Source organism: Cynocephalus volans, chromosome 1 (genome assembly GCF_027409185.1).
Source record: "Cynocephalus volans isolate mCynVol1 chromosome 1, mCynVol1.pri, whole genome shotgun sequence".
Lineage (NCBI taxonomy): Eukaryota > Metazoa > Chordata > Mammalia > Dermoptera > Cynocephalidae > Cynocephalus > Cynocephalus volans.
The window spans coordinates 104,779,833-104,793,813 of NC_084460.1; positions in this window are offsets into that span (position 1 = coordinate 104,779,833).

A 13,981-nucleotide genomic window follows, 5' to 3' on the forward strand; every position below is an offset into this window, starting at 1 on the left:
AAAAAGGCTAGTTGACAGAGCCCACACTGTCACAAGGCAGCTGGGCAGGCGCCCCCTTTAGACCGGTAAAACTTCACCAACTCATTAATTTGAAATACCAGCTTGGCATTTGAGTAATGGTCTCCGTTGTATAGCATCTCATAACTGAAAAGGACAAAACAATCAACTAGTCTAATCCCTTCATCTTCTACATACGTGAACTGAAGCACCCAGATGTGAAGTGATTAAAGTAGGTATTGTTAGCATGAATTAATTTGCAATATTCGATAACCATCTGTAGCTTTTTTTGCCCTTTCGAAACTTTTTACCCGTACTTTGTCGAAGTTTTATTATAAAAATTTTTAAATCTACGTAACGATAGAGAGCAGAGTTTAAAGAACTACCATATTCCCAGATTTAACATTCATATTTTGCCATTTTAGTTTCATCTATATCTTTTGCTGAAGTAAAGTAAATCACAGACATCATGACATTTCATCCCTAAATACTAGAGTATGCATTGCCAGAAGAGTGGTTAATGTTTTCTTACATAAACACAATCTCATTATCACACCTAACAAAATTAATGACAATTCTTCAATATCATCTAATAACTGTTTCATATTCATATTTCCTCAATTGTCCTGAAAATGTCTTTCTACAGTTGATTTGTTACTATACTTTTGAAATCCTCCTTTAGTAGCTTTTTCGCTTTGTGCCTACATTGTTTTCCACAAATTAGAAATAGTGTCTTCAAAGACTAGAGGCATTTTATTCTTCATTTCTCCAATGCTTAAATTCCCAAGGTGGCTGGGGAGGAAGACAGTTTGTAGAGGGAATATTGACCTATATGGAATATTGGAATTTCACAATGCAATACCTTATATAAGATCATTATTTATTTTGTAATAGTTTAGTCATTCCTACTAATGAAAAAATGTCCAGCTTATGTTAAGGTGGTACATAGTTTATACTTAACATTTGTTGTGGCAGTGCCGCTTTTTAAAATTATTGGTGTTATTACTGCCCATGTATCTTAAACATTAACTTACTAATTTCCCATCCCAGTTCCTAATGTGAATACTGAGGCAGCTGCCTTGGCCTGTGCCAACTGGTTGATCGTCCCCTCTCAGTGTCAGCTGTAGCTGCCAAATGTGTGATTGTAGCTGTCTCTGGTAGGCACTCTCTATGCCCCATGGGCATAAGTATAGTGTTGTAACTCTACAAAGAGTCCCATGTTCCATATCTCAAGGATTCTGTTTCTTGAATTTATGAATGACAATTGTACAATATTTAATTCCAGACAAAATGTCCATGTATTCTCCAAATTCTACAATTCTGCCTTAAAGTGATATACCCACTTCGCCTCATCACCACAGCATCCCATATCACCTAGTTTTCACTTATAATTCTGCAAATTCTGGATCTTAACTGTAGTTGAATTTGTTCAGATCTAGATTTGGAAACAAAACCCACAGTTTTACAAGCCTTGTTTCTGAACATTAAATCCTCGATTTAATCCCAAAATACTAAAGTAGATGTTACCCTCTTACTATCTCATTCTCAAGTACTTAACTTCGCCCAGATTAGGCTAAAATATAAAGAGATTTCTTATTTTACAAAAATAGTGTTATCTTTGTTAAAAAATAATTTTAAAATTATATGTATAAAGTAAAAGGAAAAGATACCTTTCACCACCAATTCTATTCCCAAGAGATTACCACTGTTTGGTGTTTACCCTACCAGCATTTTTTAAAATGAACTTTTGTCCTACAGAAATAAAATCTTATTGTGAATGTTCTTCTACAAATTCATTTTTTCACCTAACACTAGTGGGCATGTTTCCTTGTCAGTACATTTAGATCTACCTTGGTCTTTTAATGGACACTTAAAATTCAGTATTAGCAATCAATTATAACTTTTTATAACTTTTTAAACAATGCAGCAATGAACATCTTTACAATACTATATTTCATCAATTCCAGGATATACTTACTAGTACATTTTAAAATCTCTGGAATTGGGATGCATCTTTTAATCAACGGTGTCTTAGGTTTGTGAAATAAGATATAATCTCGCACACCTGTGTGTTTCTGCAGGCTATATTCTTATAAGTAAAATTAATGGGAAACAGGTATAAGCAATTTTGTTTGATAGATAATACTAAATTATCCTTCAAAAAGGCTTTACATACTCATCAACAATATGAGAGTATTACTGCATACTCTGGATATTATGAGGTATTAAATATTTTATAATCTAAAGACCAAAATACAGTATCTCATTAATTAACCTTTTCCTAATTATGAGTGAGACTAAGCATCATATTCCTTCTCAGAATCTCCTTATCATATCCTTTGTCCATTTTTTCCCTATTCTGTTCTTACTGAATTACAGCAATGCTTTTTATGTTATATATAGTATGCTTTGTGTATGTTTGTGTATGGGTGTGTGTATAAATAATATATTTCTCCCAGTCTGTTTTTTGGATTTTACTTTTAACTTTGTTTTACCTTTGTAAACAAAGGTGTGCAAGGGTTTACACACCTTAGAAACTGCCCATGTTGCCATCAGCATGCTGCTTATTCCAATGGACCTGATCTAGCAGCAGCATTCAACTCAGCTCTTCTTTTCCTTTTAAAACATTTTCTTCTCTGGTTTTTATGACTTTCTCTCTGTCAGTTTCCCATTAATCTTCTCAAGCTCTTTTGCTGCTTTATCTTGGTCTGTTTGGCCACTTAATATTGGTATTTCTCAAGACCTAAAGTTGATCCCTCTGCTCTTCTCTTGTTACACTTATTCCATTTTTATGGCTTTAAATACCATGGCTGGTGTATTAGTTTGCTAGGGCTGCCATACAAAATACCACAGATTTAAACAATAGAAATTTATTTCCTTGCAGTTCTGGAGATTTAAAAACCAAGATCAAGGTGCTGGCAGGGTTAGTTTCTGGTGAGGCCTCTCTCCTTGGCTTGCAGATGGTCGCCTTCTCACTGTGTCTTCACATGGTCTTTTCTCTGTGCACATGTATCCCTGGTGTCTCTTCCTCTTCTCATAAGGACAGCAGTCTCATTGGATTAGGGCCTCACTCTTATGATTTCGTTTAACCTTAGTTATATCTTAAAGGCCATGTCTCCAAATACAGCCACATTGAAGGTCAGAGCTTCAACATATGAATTGGGGGTAGGGGGGCAAATCGAGTCCCAAACAGGTGGTATTTTCTAAGTAGCTCCCACTAATATTTCTGCCTCCCAGATCTCTTGTCTACCCTCCAAACATATATCCAACTACTTACCTGATGGTTCCACTGAGGTATCTCATAGATATCGATGACCCAATATGCAGGTCTAGGACGGAATTCTGGATTTCATCCCGAACATATTTCAAATCCGTTTCTCTCCATCTTCTCTACCACAGCAAAGCACCACCATCTAGCCAACTGTATAAAATCAAATCCTGGCCATCATTACAGATTCCTTCCTCTTCCTCTCCTCTCACCTCCAATACATCACCATTACATCTTACTTTCACACACACCCCCCAAAGCTGTATTGGTTCTACTTCTCTCCATCCCCACAGCCACCACTCCAGTTCAAGCTGTCATCGTCAAAACTGCCTCCTCACTAACCTGCCTGCTTCCACTCTTGTTCTCCTAAAATCTGTCCTCCCCTCAGCAGTTAAGGTAATGTTTCCTTTCCAGCCTCTAATTTTTAAATGTTTCCAATATAAAGGCTGAAATAATTTTACCATGAGAACCTATGTCCCCTAGATCTAGATGGTACCTAGATCCTACCATTAACATTTGAAATTCTCACATTAGCACATGTCTATCTCTCTATTCACTCATCAAACCATATTATTTCTTGATGCTTTTCAAAATACATTGCAAGAATTAATACACTTCCCCCCTAAGTACTTTAGTATGCATGTTTACTTTTGTTTACATTTTTCTTTTATAGTCAAATTTACACACAAAGAAATATACAAATCATGAGTTTTGACAAGTTCATACACCTGCTTACTACTTTAGTAACCTAAACTACTCTCAAGATATAGAACTAGTTTAGTAACCTAGACTATTCTCAAGATATAGACCATTAACACTACCACAAAAAGTTCACTCTTTTTTCTCTCCAGTCAATCCCTGCTCTCACCTCAATTTTCAAATAAATAGAAAAGTACCATATTGTACCAGTTAACGATTTATTGCACCCCAGTTCCAAATGCACCCATTTTGCTTATTTTGTGAAAAAAGTATGGGGTCTTTAAAGAATTCTCCTTTGACAGTTGACGTATATCAAGCTTTCTCAGTAGAGGGCACAGGAGAGACATGGCAGGAAGAAAACATTTTTTTTCTTTCTGGTTCCAGCAAGCTCACCAGGCAGCGTGCACAGCTTCTCCATCCCCTGGCTCCTGCAGTGCACACAGCTTCTCCAGTGTCCAGCTTCTGCATCACAAGGAGTTTCCCCATCCATCATCAGGCTCCTGTAATGCTTATGGCTTCTCCAGTTCCCAGCTCCTGCAGTGCACAGCAGCCGGCAATGCCCAGCAGCTTTCTTTAGCATCCCACCCCACTCCAACTTGGGCAGTTTTGTTTGAGAGTGTCTCTAATGAGACATTTCCCCAGATTACCAGCAAGTTCCACTGGCACCGAAACAACTTCTCTGCACTTCAATGAGCCCTTAGGGAGCTTCTTCCTTGGGTACTTATTTCAGCTTTATGGATAGTGGCTGATCCTTACATCTGCTATTCAATAATATTTAGAGTTTTCCTTACTTCTTACAGCCAACTGTTGTTACTCCAATCCACTGTTATAATTCATTTTTTGTATTAGACTTTCCCTATTAAATTACTGTGTGGTGTCTCTCTCCTGACTGGACCCAGACTAATGCAAGTATGTACTCTTTGATGTAAGGTGCTTTTTTTCCACTCTGCATGTTTTTGATATTCATCATACTGTGGAATATGAGGGTACTTCAAAAAGTTCGTGGAAAGATGTAATTAAAAGATAATATAAATCCTTCTGTGAACTTTTCGAAGTATCCTTATGTATCAGTAGTTTGTTTCTCTTTGTTGCTAGGTTGTTTCCAGTTGGGGGCAATTATGAATAAAGCTATTATAAATATTCTTGTACAGTCTTTTTTAATTCAATTTTTATTTTAGAATCAGTTTGGATTTACTTAAAAGTTGCAAAGATAGTAAAGAGAGTTTCCATATACCCCTCACCCAGTTTTAGTTTCCCCCATGTTATTATTTCCCATTACCATGGTATGTTTATCAAAATAAAGAAAGCAACATTGGTGCATCACTGTAAATTAAACTCCAGATTTTCCACTTCTTCCATGAACGTTCCTTTTCTGTCCCAGGATCCAATCAGTATACCACACTGCATTTTGTTGTTATGTCTCCTTAGTCTCCCTGGTCTGTAACAAGTTCTCAATTTTTTCTTATTTTTCATGACGTTGATTGTATTGAGCAGTACCAGTCAGGTATTGTATAAAATGTCTCTCAATGTGGTTTTGTCTGATGGATATCTCATGACTAGGCTGGAGCTATGCGTTTTTGCAAAGAAAACTATAAAGGTGAAGTGCCCTTCTCATCACATGATTTCAGGGGCACATGATGTCCCCATGACACCACTGGTGATTTACCCTCAATCATTTTGTTAAGGTAGTGTTTGCCAGGATTCCGCTCTGTAAAGTTACTATTTTTCCCCTTTTGTACCCTGTTCTTTGAAAGCAATTCGTTAAGTTCAGCCTGCCCTTGAAGGAGGGAGATTACACTCTACTTCTTAAATGGAGAGTACCTACATATATTCTTTGAAATTTTTCTATACGACTGTCTCTTATTTATTTATTCAATTATTTATTTATATCACTACAGACTGGTATATTCTACACTTTGGGTTATAATCCAAACTATGCTATTTATTTTGTTGCTCAATTTGTTCCAGCTATGGCCATTGGCCCCTGTGTGTCTCTGACATGCCTCCATCTTCTTGTTTTTGAACACTTCCTTACTTTCTGGTACTGCAGGACTTTCCAGGTTCATCTTTTATTTTCCCTGACCCAGTCCAAGAATCAACCTTCTCTCCAAGGAGCCCTGGTTTCTTTTATCGGAGACTGGTATTTAGAAACCAAGATCTGGGCTCTGGGTATATTTGTTGTTATAAGGGCCTCATTGCTTTGGCAGACAGTGCTAAATAATACATGTGTATTAACTCATGAATCCATATATATCTGTAATCATTTTTGTATCTATCTATCTGTATAAGCTAAACATCAGTGCATATCTATCTCTGACTCTGACCTAGTACCATAGAGCTCATCCTAGCCTCCCATTCTTAATTATTTGTAACTTTCCTTCTGACAGTGAGAAACCTCGCTCCCACCATCCATCATTCATTTGCTTATTTATTGAGCCCCACTATACACTTAAAGTAGTTTCAGAATTGTTAACCTGTACTCCCAGAACAAGCGTTTTCATGGACATATGTTTTTATTTCTCTCGGTGCAATTGCTGATAATAAGATCAGTGTATGTTTAATTTTATAAAAATGTGCCAGAACTTTTTCCAAAGTAGTTGTACCATTTTTAGGGTTATCTTTAGTAAAACTTGAAGCATATTTCATCCAGGTAAAAATTTCCAGTGGATTCCCATTTAGTTACAATTAAATCCAAACTCCTTAAGTGGTCTACAAAGTTCTATGTGATCTGTTCCCTGCCTATTTTTCCAACCCTATTTCTTGCCATCTTTCCCCTTATTCACTATGTTTCAGCCATTATGGCTTTTTAAAATTGTTTTGCCAGAACTTCAAAAAACCAACAAATCTTCCAGCCTCAGGGTCTTCACAGAGATGCTGATCCCTCTGCCTGGAACATTTTTCTTCCCTGTTGGCTGGATCTATGTTATTCTTCAGTGCTGCATATTCTTCAGTGTTTATATATAAACTTAGAAGAGACTTCACTGCTTATTCAATCCAATGTAGTTTCTCCCTCTTATAAACCTGTTCACCATTTAGTAATTACTTTCAAACAACTCATCACAATTAGTAATTAAGTTTTTATTTGCTTGTGTATTTATTTTCTGGTTTTGCCACTAGACTATAAGATACATGACAGTAGGAAACATATGCATTTTGCTCACCCAATACTCAGAAACTATAGCAATGCCTGAAACCTGATAGCGCTCAACAAAAATCTTTTAAGAGAATAGATACAGAAATGAAAAGAAAAGTTTTAAATTTTTACGTAGTTATATCTGTCAGTATTTTTCTTCGATGACTTTTATGTTTTGTGCCAATAAGGAAGGCATTTCCCCGAAAACTATAAAAAATTATTTCCAGTGACTTCTAGTACTTTTATAAATATATATCCTACTTTAAATTTTTATTTTTTTTTATTTTATCATTACACAATGTAAATATTTTTTGTGGCCCTTTACCAATTTCTCCCTAACCCCCTTCTCCTCCCCCTTTTCCACCTCTGGTGGCCTCAGTTCCGTTCTCTCCTTTTACCTAAAGTTTTTGATACACATAAAATTTATGTTCACATGTGAGAAGTAGATTCATAACTCTTTTCCAAAATAAATAGCAATAGACCATGTGTTAACTAGTCTATATCTCTCCTTTGATTTGAAATGCAGCCTTTTGGTATATTAAATTCTCATAGTCATGCATTGCTTAATCTTGAGGAAGAAATCTGAGAAATACATCATTTTGTGATTTCCTCATTGTGTGAACATCATAGAGTGTACTTAGACAAACTTAGATGCTACAGCCTATTACACACCTAGACTATATGGTACAGTCTGATGCTCCTAGGCTATAAATCTGTACAGCATGTTACTGTACTGAATACTGTAAGCAATTGTAAACACAAAGATAAGCATTTGTGTATCTAAACATACCTAAACATAGAAAGGTGCAGTAAAAATACTGCATAAAAGATAAAAACTGGTACACCTGTACAGGGCACTTACCAGGAATGGAATTTGCAGCACTGGAAGTTTCTCTGGATGAGTCAGTGAGTGGTGGGTGACTATGAAGGCCTAGGACATTACTGTGCACTGCTGTAGACTTTGTAAACACTGTACACTTAGCCTCTACTAAATTTATAAAAAAGTTTAGTAATTGCACTACAAAATTAAAACGGCTTTGAGTAGGCGAAAGAAATTTTTCAGCTCCATTATAATTTTACGGGGTCATCATCATATACGTGGTCCACCATTGACCAAAATATCATTATGTGGTGCATGACTGTATATGCAAAGATTTGTTTCTGAAGTCTGATATTTCATTGATTTATTTATCTCTATAAAATTGCCACACTGTTTTAAGTAGCACAGCTTTTTAGTATAGTAGGGCCAAGTGCACCATCTATCACCATCATCACAATTATTCCTCTGTCTAGTCTCAAACACACTTCCAAAAGGACTTAGGAATCAAGTTGTTGAGTGTTTTTTTGTAAGGATCCCAACAATTTTCATTGAAATTTTCTTGAATATACAAAATAATTTTTTTAAAACTGAAACTTTTATTATATTGTCTTTCTACATATTTCATATCAGAAATATGTTAAATGTCTTCACTTATTCAGATATTCTTTTATGTAATTAATTTGTAATACAGTTGCAGATGACTAGATTCAGAGCATTTTATAACCTCAGAATTAGAAGAAACCTCTAGAATTAGCCCTGACTACAAGATGTATATCAGAAATATGCAGTGCTTTTACACTTCTACTGATTAGGTGCTCACTACCTCCTGAGGAAATGCGTTTTATTACAATGGATAATGAAATACATAAGGATTTGGATAATGAAATAAGTCTTTTAGGAATAATGTCAGAGGGTTCCTATAATTGTCCTGTTCCACAATTTCCTTACCTACACAAAATAATTTTTTATCGGTGAGTATCTTGACCAGTATCTACAACATTTTGAAAATTTGTACACTTCACAAAGCTGTATCAGATAACTGGCTGTTCTGTTGGACACTGTTAATGAAACGTATGGATGTAAGTCCTTACAAAGGAGCATTGACCTCACAACCAAATATTATGCAATATTTCTGAAATCATTGTTGCCTTTTTTCAATGATTTTATCATTGTTACTGGCACATAGCAATTTCTTGATTAATACTTGCCAAATTAATGAATGAATAGTTTCTATGGATTTATTTCTTCTGATTACAAGGGGCCATAACTATATTTAAAGGAAAAATTTTCTAATGCAGAGGAACAGTAGAGGAAAGACCTCTCTAATTACAAACTTTCTAATATCATTTTCTGGGAAATACACATTCACAAGATTTATTTTGCTCATGACAACAAATGCATTATTAAAAAAAGTGTGCAATTGAGTTGGGCATAATAATGTGTGTGTGTGTGTGTGTGTGTGTGTGTATGTTATTATGTAATGAAGTTGGACACAGTGGAGTGTGTGGATGTATGGCTGTGTATTTCTAATCAATTGCTGTATATGAGTGACTTTAAATAACATCTAACAATTTCCTATGACTATTTCCTAGAGCCCAGGACACAGGGAAAGGGAAGATCCTTTATATCAAGTATTCTTGCCTAACAGTAAAATAGTCCTAAATCCAAAAATAAAGAGGTTAAACCAATATTTTAAGATGCTTTGATATTCAGAGCTTCATACTTTTGCTACTGGAAATACATATTTTACTGATTTTATTCATTAACTCCAATCCAGTAGATGGTGCTACATGTCTGTATATGTAAAGTACCACAAGGGCTTTTTTTTTTTTTTTTTTGAGCCAGAGCTACTTTCATCAAGGTCTACAATTATAATAAAGATCATGATTCCTGACATCTTAGCCAAATCTCTGGATGCAGCATTAAAGATGAACTTAAGAAAACCCCCAAGAAATAAGTGTGTACCAAATACCAACCTAACAATCTAACATTTTTTCCTTCAGCTCATTTTCACTCTAAAATGACAAAATCTTCAGATTCACACAGAACCTTGTGTTGTCCCATTAAAAACATCTAGATGCAAAATCATAGTCCTTCTTATCCTTCTAAACTCTGCTAGCTGTTGTTCTTGTGAAGCAACCATAAAAATATTAATAATTAACAATAAAAGTTTAAATTTAGGATTGTAATTTATAGATCAACATATAATCAACCATTTAAGAAGCTAACATACATTTAAACAACTTAGGTATGTGAAAATTTGTAAATATGAAGTTGGTTGTTGAATCAGTGATTAAGCTAACCATATGAATTAATATTTCTTTACAAATCATCAAAGACAGGAAGCTTTAGAAAACTAGATACCATATTTAAGTATCAGTACAAATAATCCATATCACCCAGCAACCTACAAATAATTAATTTATATTACTTATTTATTCAAAACACAACAAAATTAGACATAGAATCTGAATCAGAAGTTATCCACTTTTTGCTTCCTTTTATCTTACAGACTTGTAATACGTTATTTAGCTCACATATTCAAAATGCCTTGAGTGTCATTGTATTGTAAAGCAAGGATCAGGGTGACATCAACTACTCATATAAAAATTAGAACATTTTTATTACTGTATGAGTTCATTGTATTAGATTTTTATTTAGTTAACTGTAATGTAATTTCATGAAGCTCTTTTACATTCTTTGAAAATTATTTTACTCTTTTCATTATATCAGAAAAAAAATGAGAGCTATGGTCTCTAGTGAGTGTTATACACAATATAGGTATTCATAATCTGCTAATCCAAGGCTGAATAATAATTTTATTCAATGAACTATACCCCTTTAAGGACTAGATTCTAATACAAATACAGCGAAGTAAGAAGTAACCTTTCAGATAACTATTTTGTCATTTATGCTTTCCTTCATTCATATCTTCATTAACTCTTTTACCAGTCCTTGATCAAACTCAAGGAGGCAGAATTGAATTGGTTATTTCTAGATATGACACACATCATGGAAAAGCTACATGGTCTTAATCAAGGGAATGACATCTTAATGAAAAAGACAAAAAATATATAATTCAAATGGTCAAGTGGCTAGCCAGTTAGTTCAGTTGGTTACAGTGTAGTGTCAGGGCCAAGGGTTCAGATCCCCATACTGGCCAGCCACAAAAAATATGAAAAAGAAAAAAAAATCAAATGGTCAACTATAATATAGGCAAGATGAATAATATAAATCAACTTAAGTGTCTCTTGGGAAATGAGGTCAGAGTGGGGTGCTGCTAACATCTCCTTTGTGTAACTAGCCTACTTAGAGGCAGTAAACACTGACCCAATGATTAGATGACACATAGGAATACAACTTCTTAAAGGATATGACTTTTTTATTCTTACTTTTTTGAGGTATGATAATTGGCATAAGTAAAGTTCTTCATTCAAAAAAGAAACATGGCATTTAAGACACTGACCTAAGCCCTTAAGTTACAACATTGAAAAAATGATTATACTTTCCTTCAAGGAAAACCATCAAGTGGAGAACTGACTATAGATGCTGCCTTCTGTTTGGTCTCCTGACCTCCATAATGGATCTCTCTCTTGCCATCTCCACACCTGAGCCACAGTGATTTTTCTAAACCTCAAATCTGAGCACATCATGCCCTTCCCATGAAAACTCTGTGGCTGTCTATGGCCTGCTAACATGGCTTACAAGGCCCTCGTGAATTGGCCCCTGCTTTCTCACAGGCTCATCCTCCACCTTACACTGGAAATTCTAGCCCAACTGAATCTGTTCCCTTTTCTTTAAATTCTCTCTCACTTGAAGCTTTCATACATCTGTCTCCTCTGCCTGGGTACTCTTCCCATATTTGCCCAGCTAATGTCAATTTTCTCTAAACTAGGTGTGCTTTCCTGGCATCACATTTTTCCTATTATGGCACTTTTTGGACTTTTTGTTTCTCTAGGTCCCCCATTGTGATTTCCTCATTGTGTGAACATCATAGAGTGTACTTAGACAACTTAGGTGGTGTAACTTAGATGGACTCAATCATTTAGCACTGGCTCCCCCGCAGTAGGCACACAGTAGACATTTACTCGGTCATTGTGTTGATAGCCATTTAGCACCTAACGTGTGATATGCTCTCTGCAGTCAGTGATGGTGACACGTATCCATGAACAAAACAAACTAGGACACTGCCTTCCAAAGCTTCTGTTAAATTAACTAAAACACACCAAATGCACACAGGATTGCAAGGCTATCCTGACTTATCAAAGAAAGCATGTTTATGTCTCCAGATGAGGGGACAAGCAAGGGCAGAATAGCCACTCAGGAAGAAAAGGCTCTTACCTGAAACTCTAAAGATAGAGATACAAAGGCTCCTGGTGACAGTTGAGATGAAAGTGCATCCCAGAAGAGGGAACGACAATAAAAAGGCAAGAATATAGAAAGTCCTGAGCTGGGCTGGGTGGGGAGAGTTAGTAGGGAATTAGAAGCAGTTCAACAATGCTGGGCACGGGGTGACTTTTGTGGGGTGGCATTTGCCTGGGGAGAGTGACATGAGCTGTTGCAAGGAAAGTTGAAAAGTGTCAGATTGCAAAAAAAGTACTTTCTTGTAGACAGTGGGGATAGAGTGAATAATTATGAATGGGGGAGATGAATGGAAAAGAGATCAGTAACGAGGATATGAAATAAGAAGGAAGAGGCAGAAGGTACGATTGTGACTCTCTAGAAGTAGGGCCAGCCAAGAGGAAGGTCTTCTCATTCTGTGGGAAATACCGGGGACCAGTGAGTTTGAGGTAAGAAAAGCTAACCACAGAATATGCTGGCAATATGGTGCCAAAAATAGCATGGTTTTCAAAATCTCCTTAAGATTTCCTTGTCAAAGTACAAATGCAATCTTGCCTAGCAGAGTATATATTAACACCTCCAGATACCTGTATGTTTGTTTACATCATATGTTCTTATTCTCCAGCGCCCATGGGAGGTGCAGGCCTGAGCACAGAAAATAGAGAAAGAAAAAGGGCAGGAAGCATATATCCTGTGTCTTATGCAGCCCTAGCAGTTAGAAGAAGAAATATTGATAATGGCTTTCTTTGCTTTCAGAATTGCTCTTCCAAATAATAGTCTTTCATTTTCTTCTTTGTTGTTTTTCAAACTTTTTTTCATAGTCTTTACAATGTGCACAGATTATCTTTACAATTAGAAGAAAAATAATCTTTTTTAACAACAGTAACATACACACACACAAAATCCTTGGAGGTAATGAAGAGTAGTGAAAACAGCAAACAAAAAACATCTGCACCGTGTAACTACTGTCTAGAAAAATGTAGGGTAAAGATACAAGGAGATGTGTGTGTGTCATGATACTGTACACACCATCCATGTGAGCACAGCACAAAAACATGTCTGGTATGAGGCTACAGCTTGAACCTTCCGTGCTGCCATATGGAAAAAGCACCCCTGCACTGGGCTAAGACACTTGGCTTTTTTATAGCTAAGGCTTTAAGAGACAATGTGGAGAGGTGGCTTGCTTTTATTCTGTGAGCTACAGCTCTCTGCATAATATATGGGCAAGTTTCCTCAAAGCACTTTATCAGCTGTCAATCTGTTGCATCGCCTGCATTTGGCTACATTTCAGGTAGCAAAGGAGAAAGCAGAAAAGATGATTCCATGGCCTTTGCCCTGGAGGGAACTAATTGTTGATTATTACTTTGGTGAATTGTATGTGGAAGTGATTTCTGTTCTTCTGCTGTATTTTGTGGTATTATTCACATAAATCCTACATAAAGCTAGATCTATATACAATCTAATCAGCTTATTCAAAAGTGGATGATGTCTATATACATGTACCTAGATAGTTAGAAGCAGTTGTTTAAAAAACCCTACGGATGTCATTCCACGTTGAGACATCTGTGAAGGTACAGGATACTGACTCCTTCCTCTTGGAATCTGGTGTGTCAGCCCATATCCTATTGTGGACTAAGAATTTTATGTTACCCATTGTTTTCCTTCTCTACACTGAACACTGATTTCCTGTTGTTTCCATACCATTATCTTACTCCAAACTCCT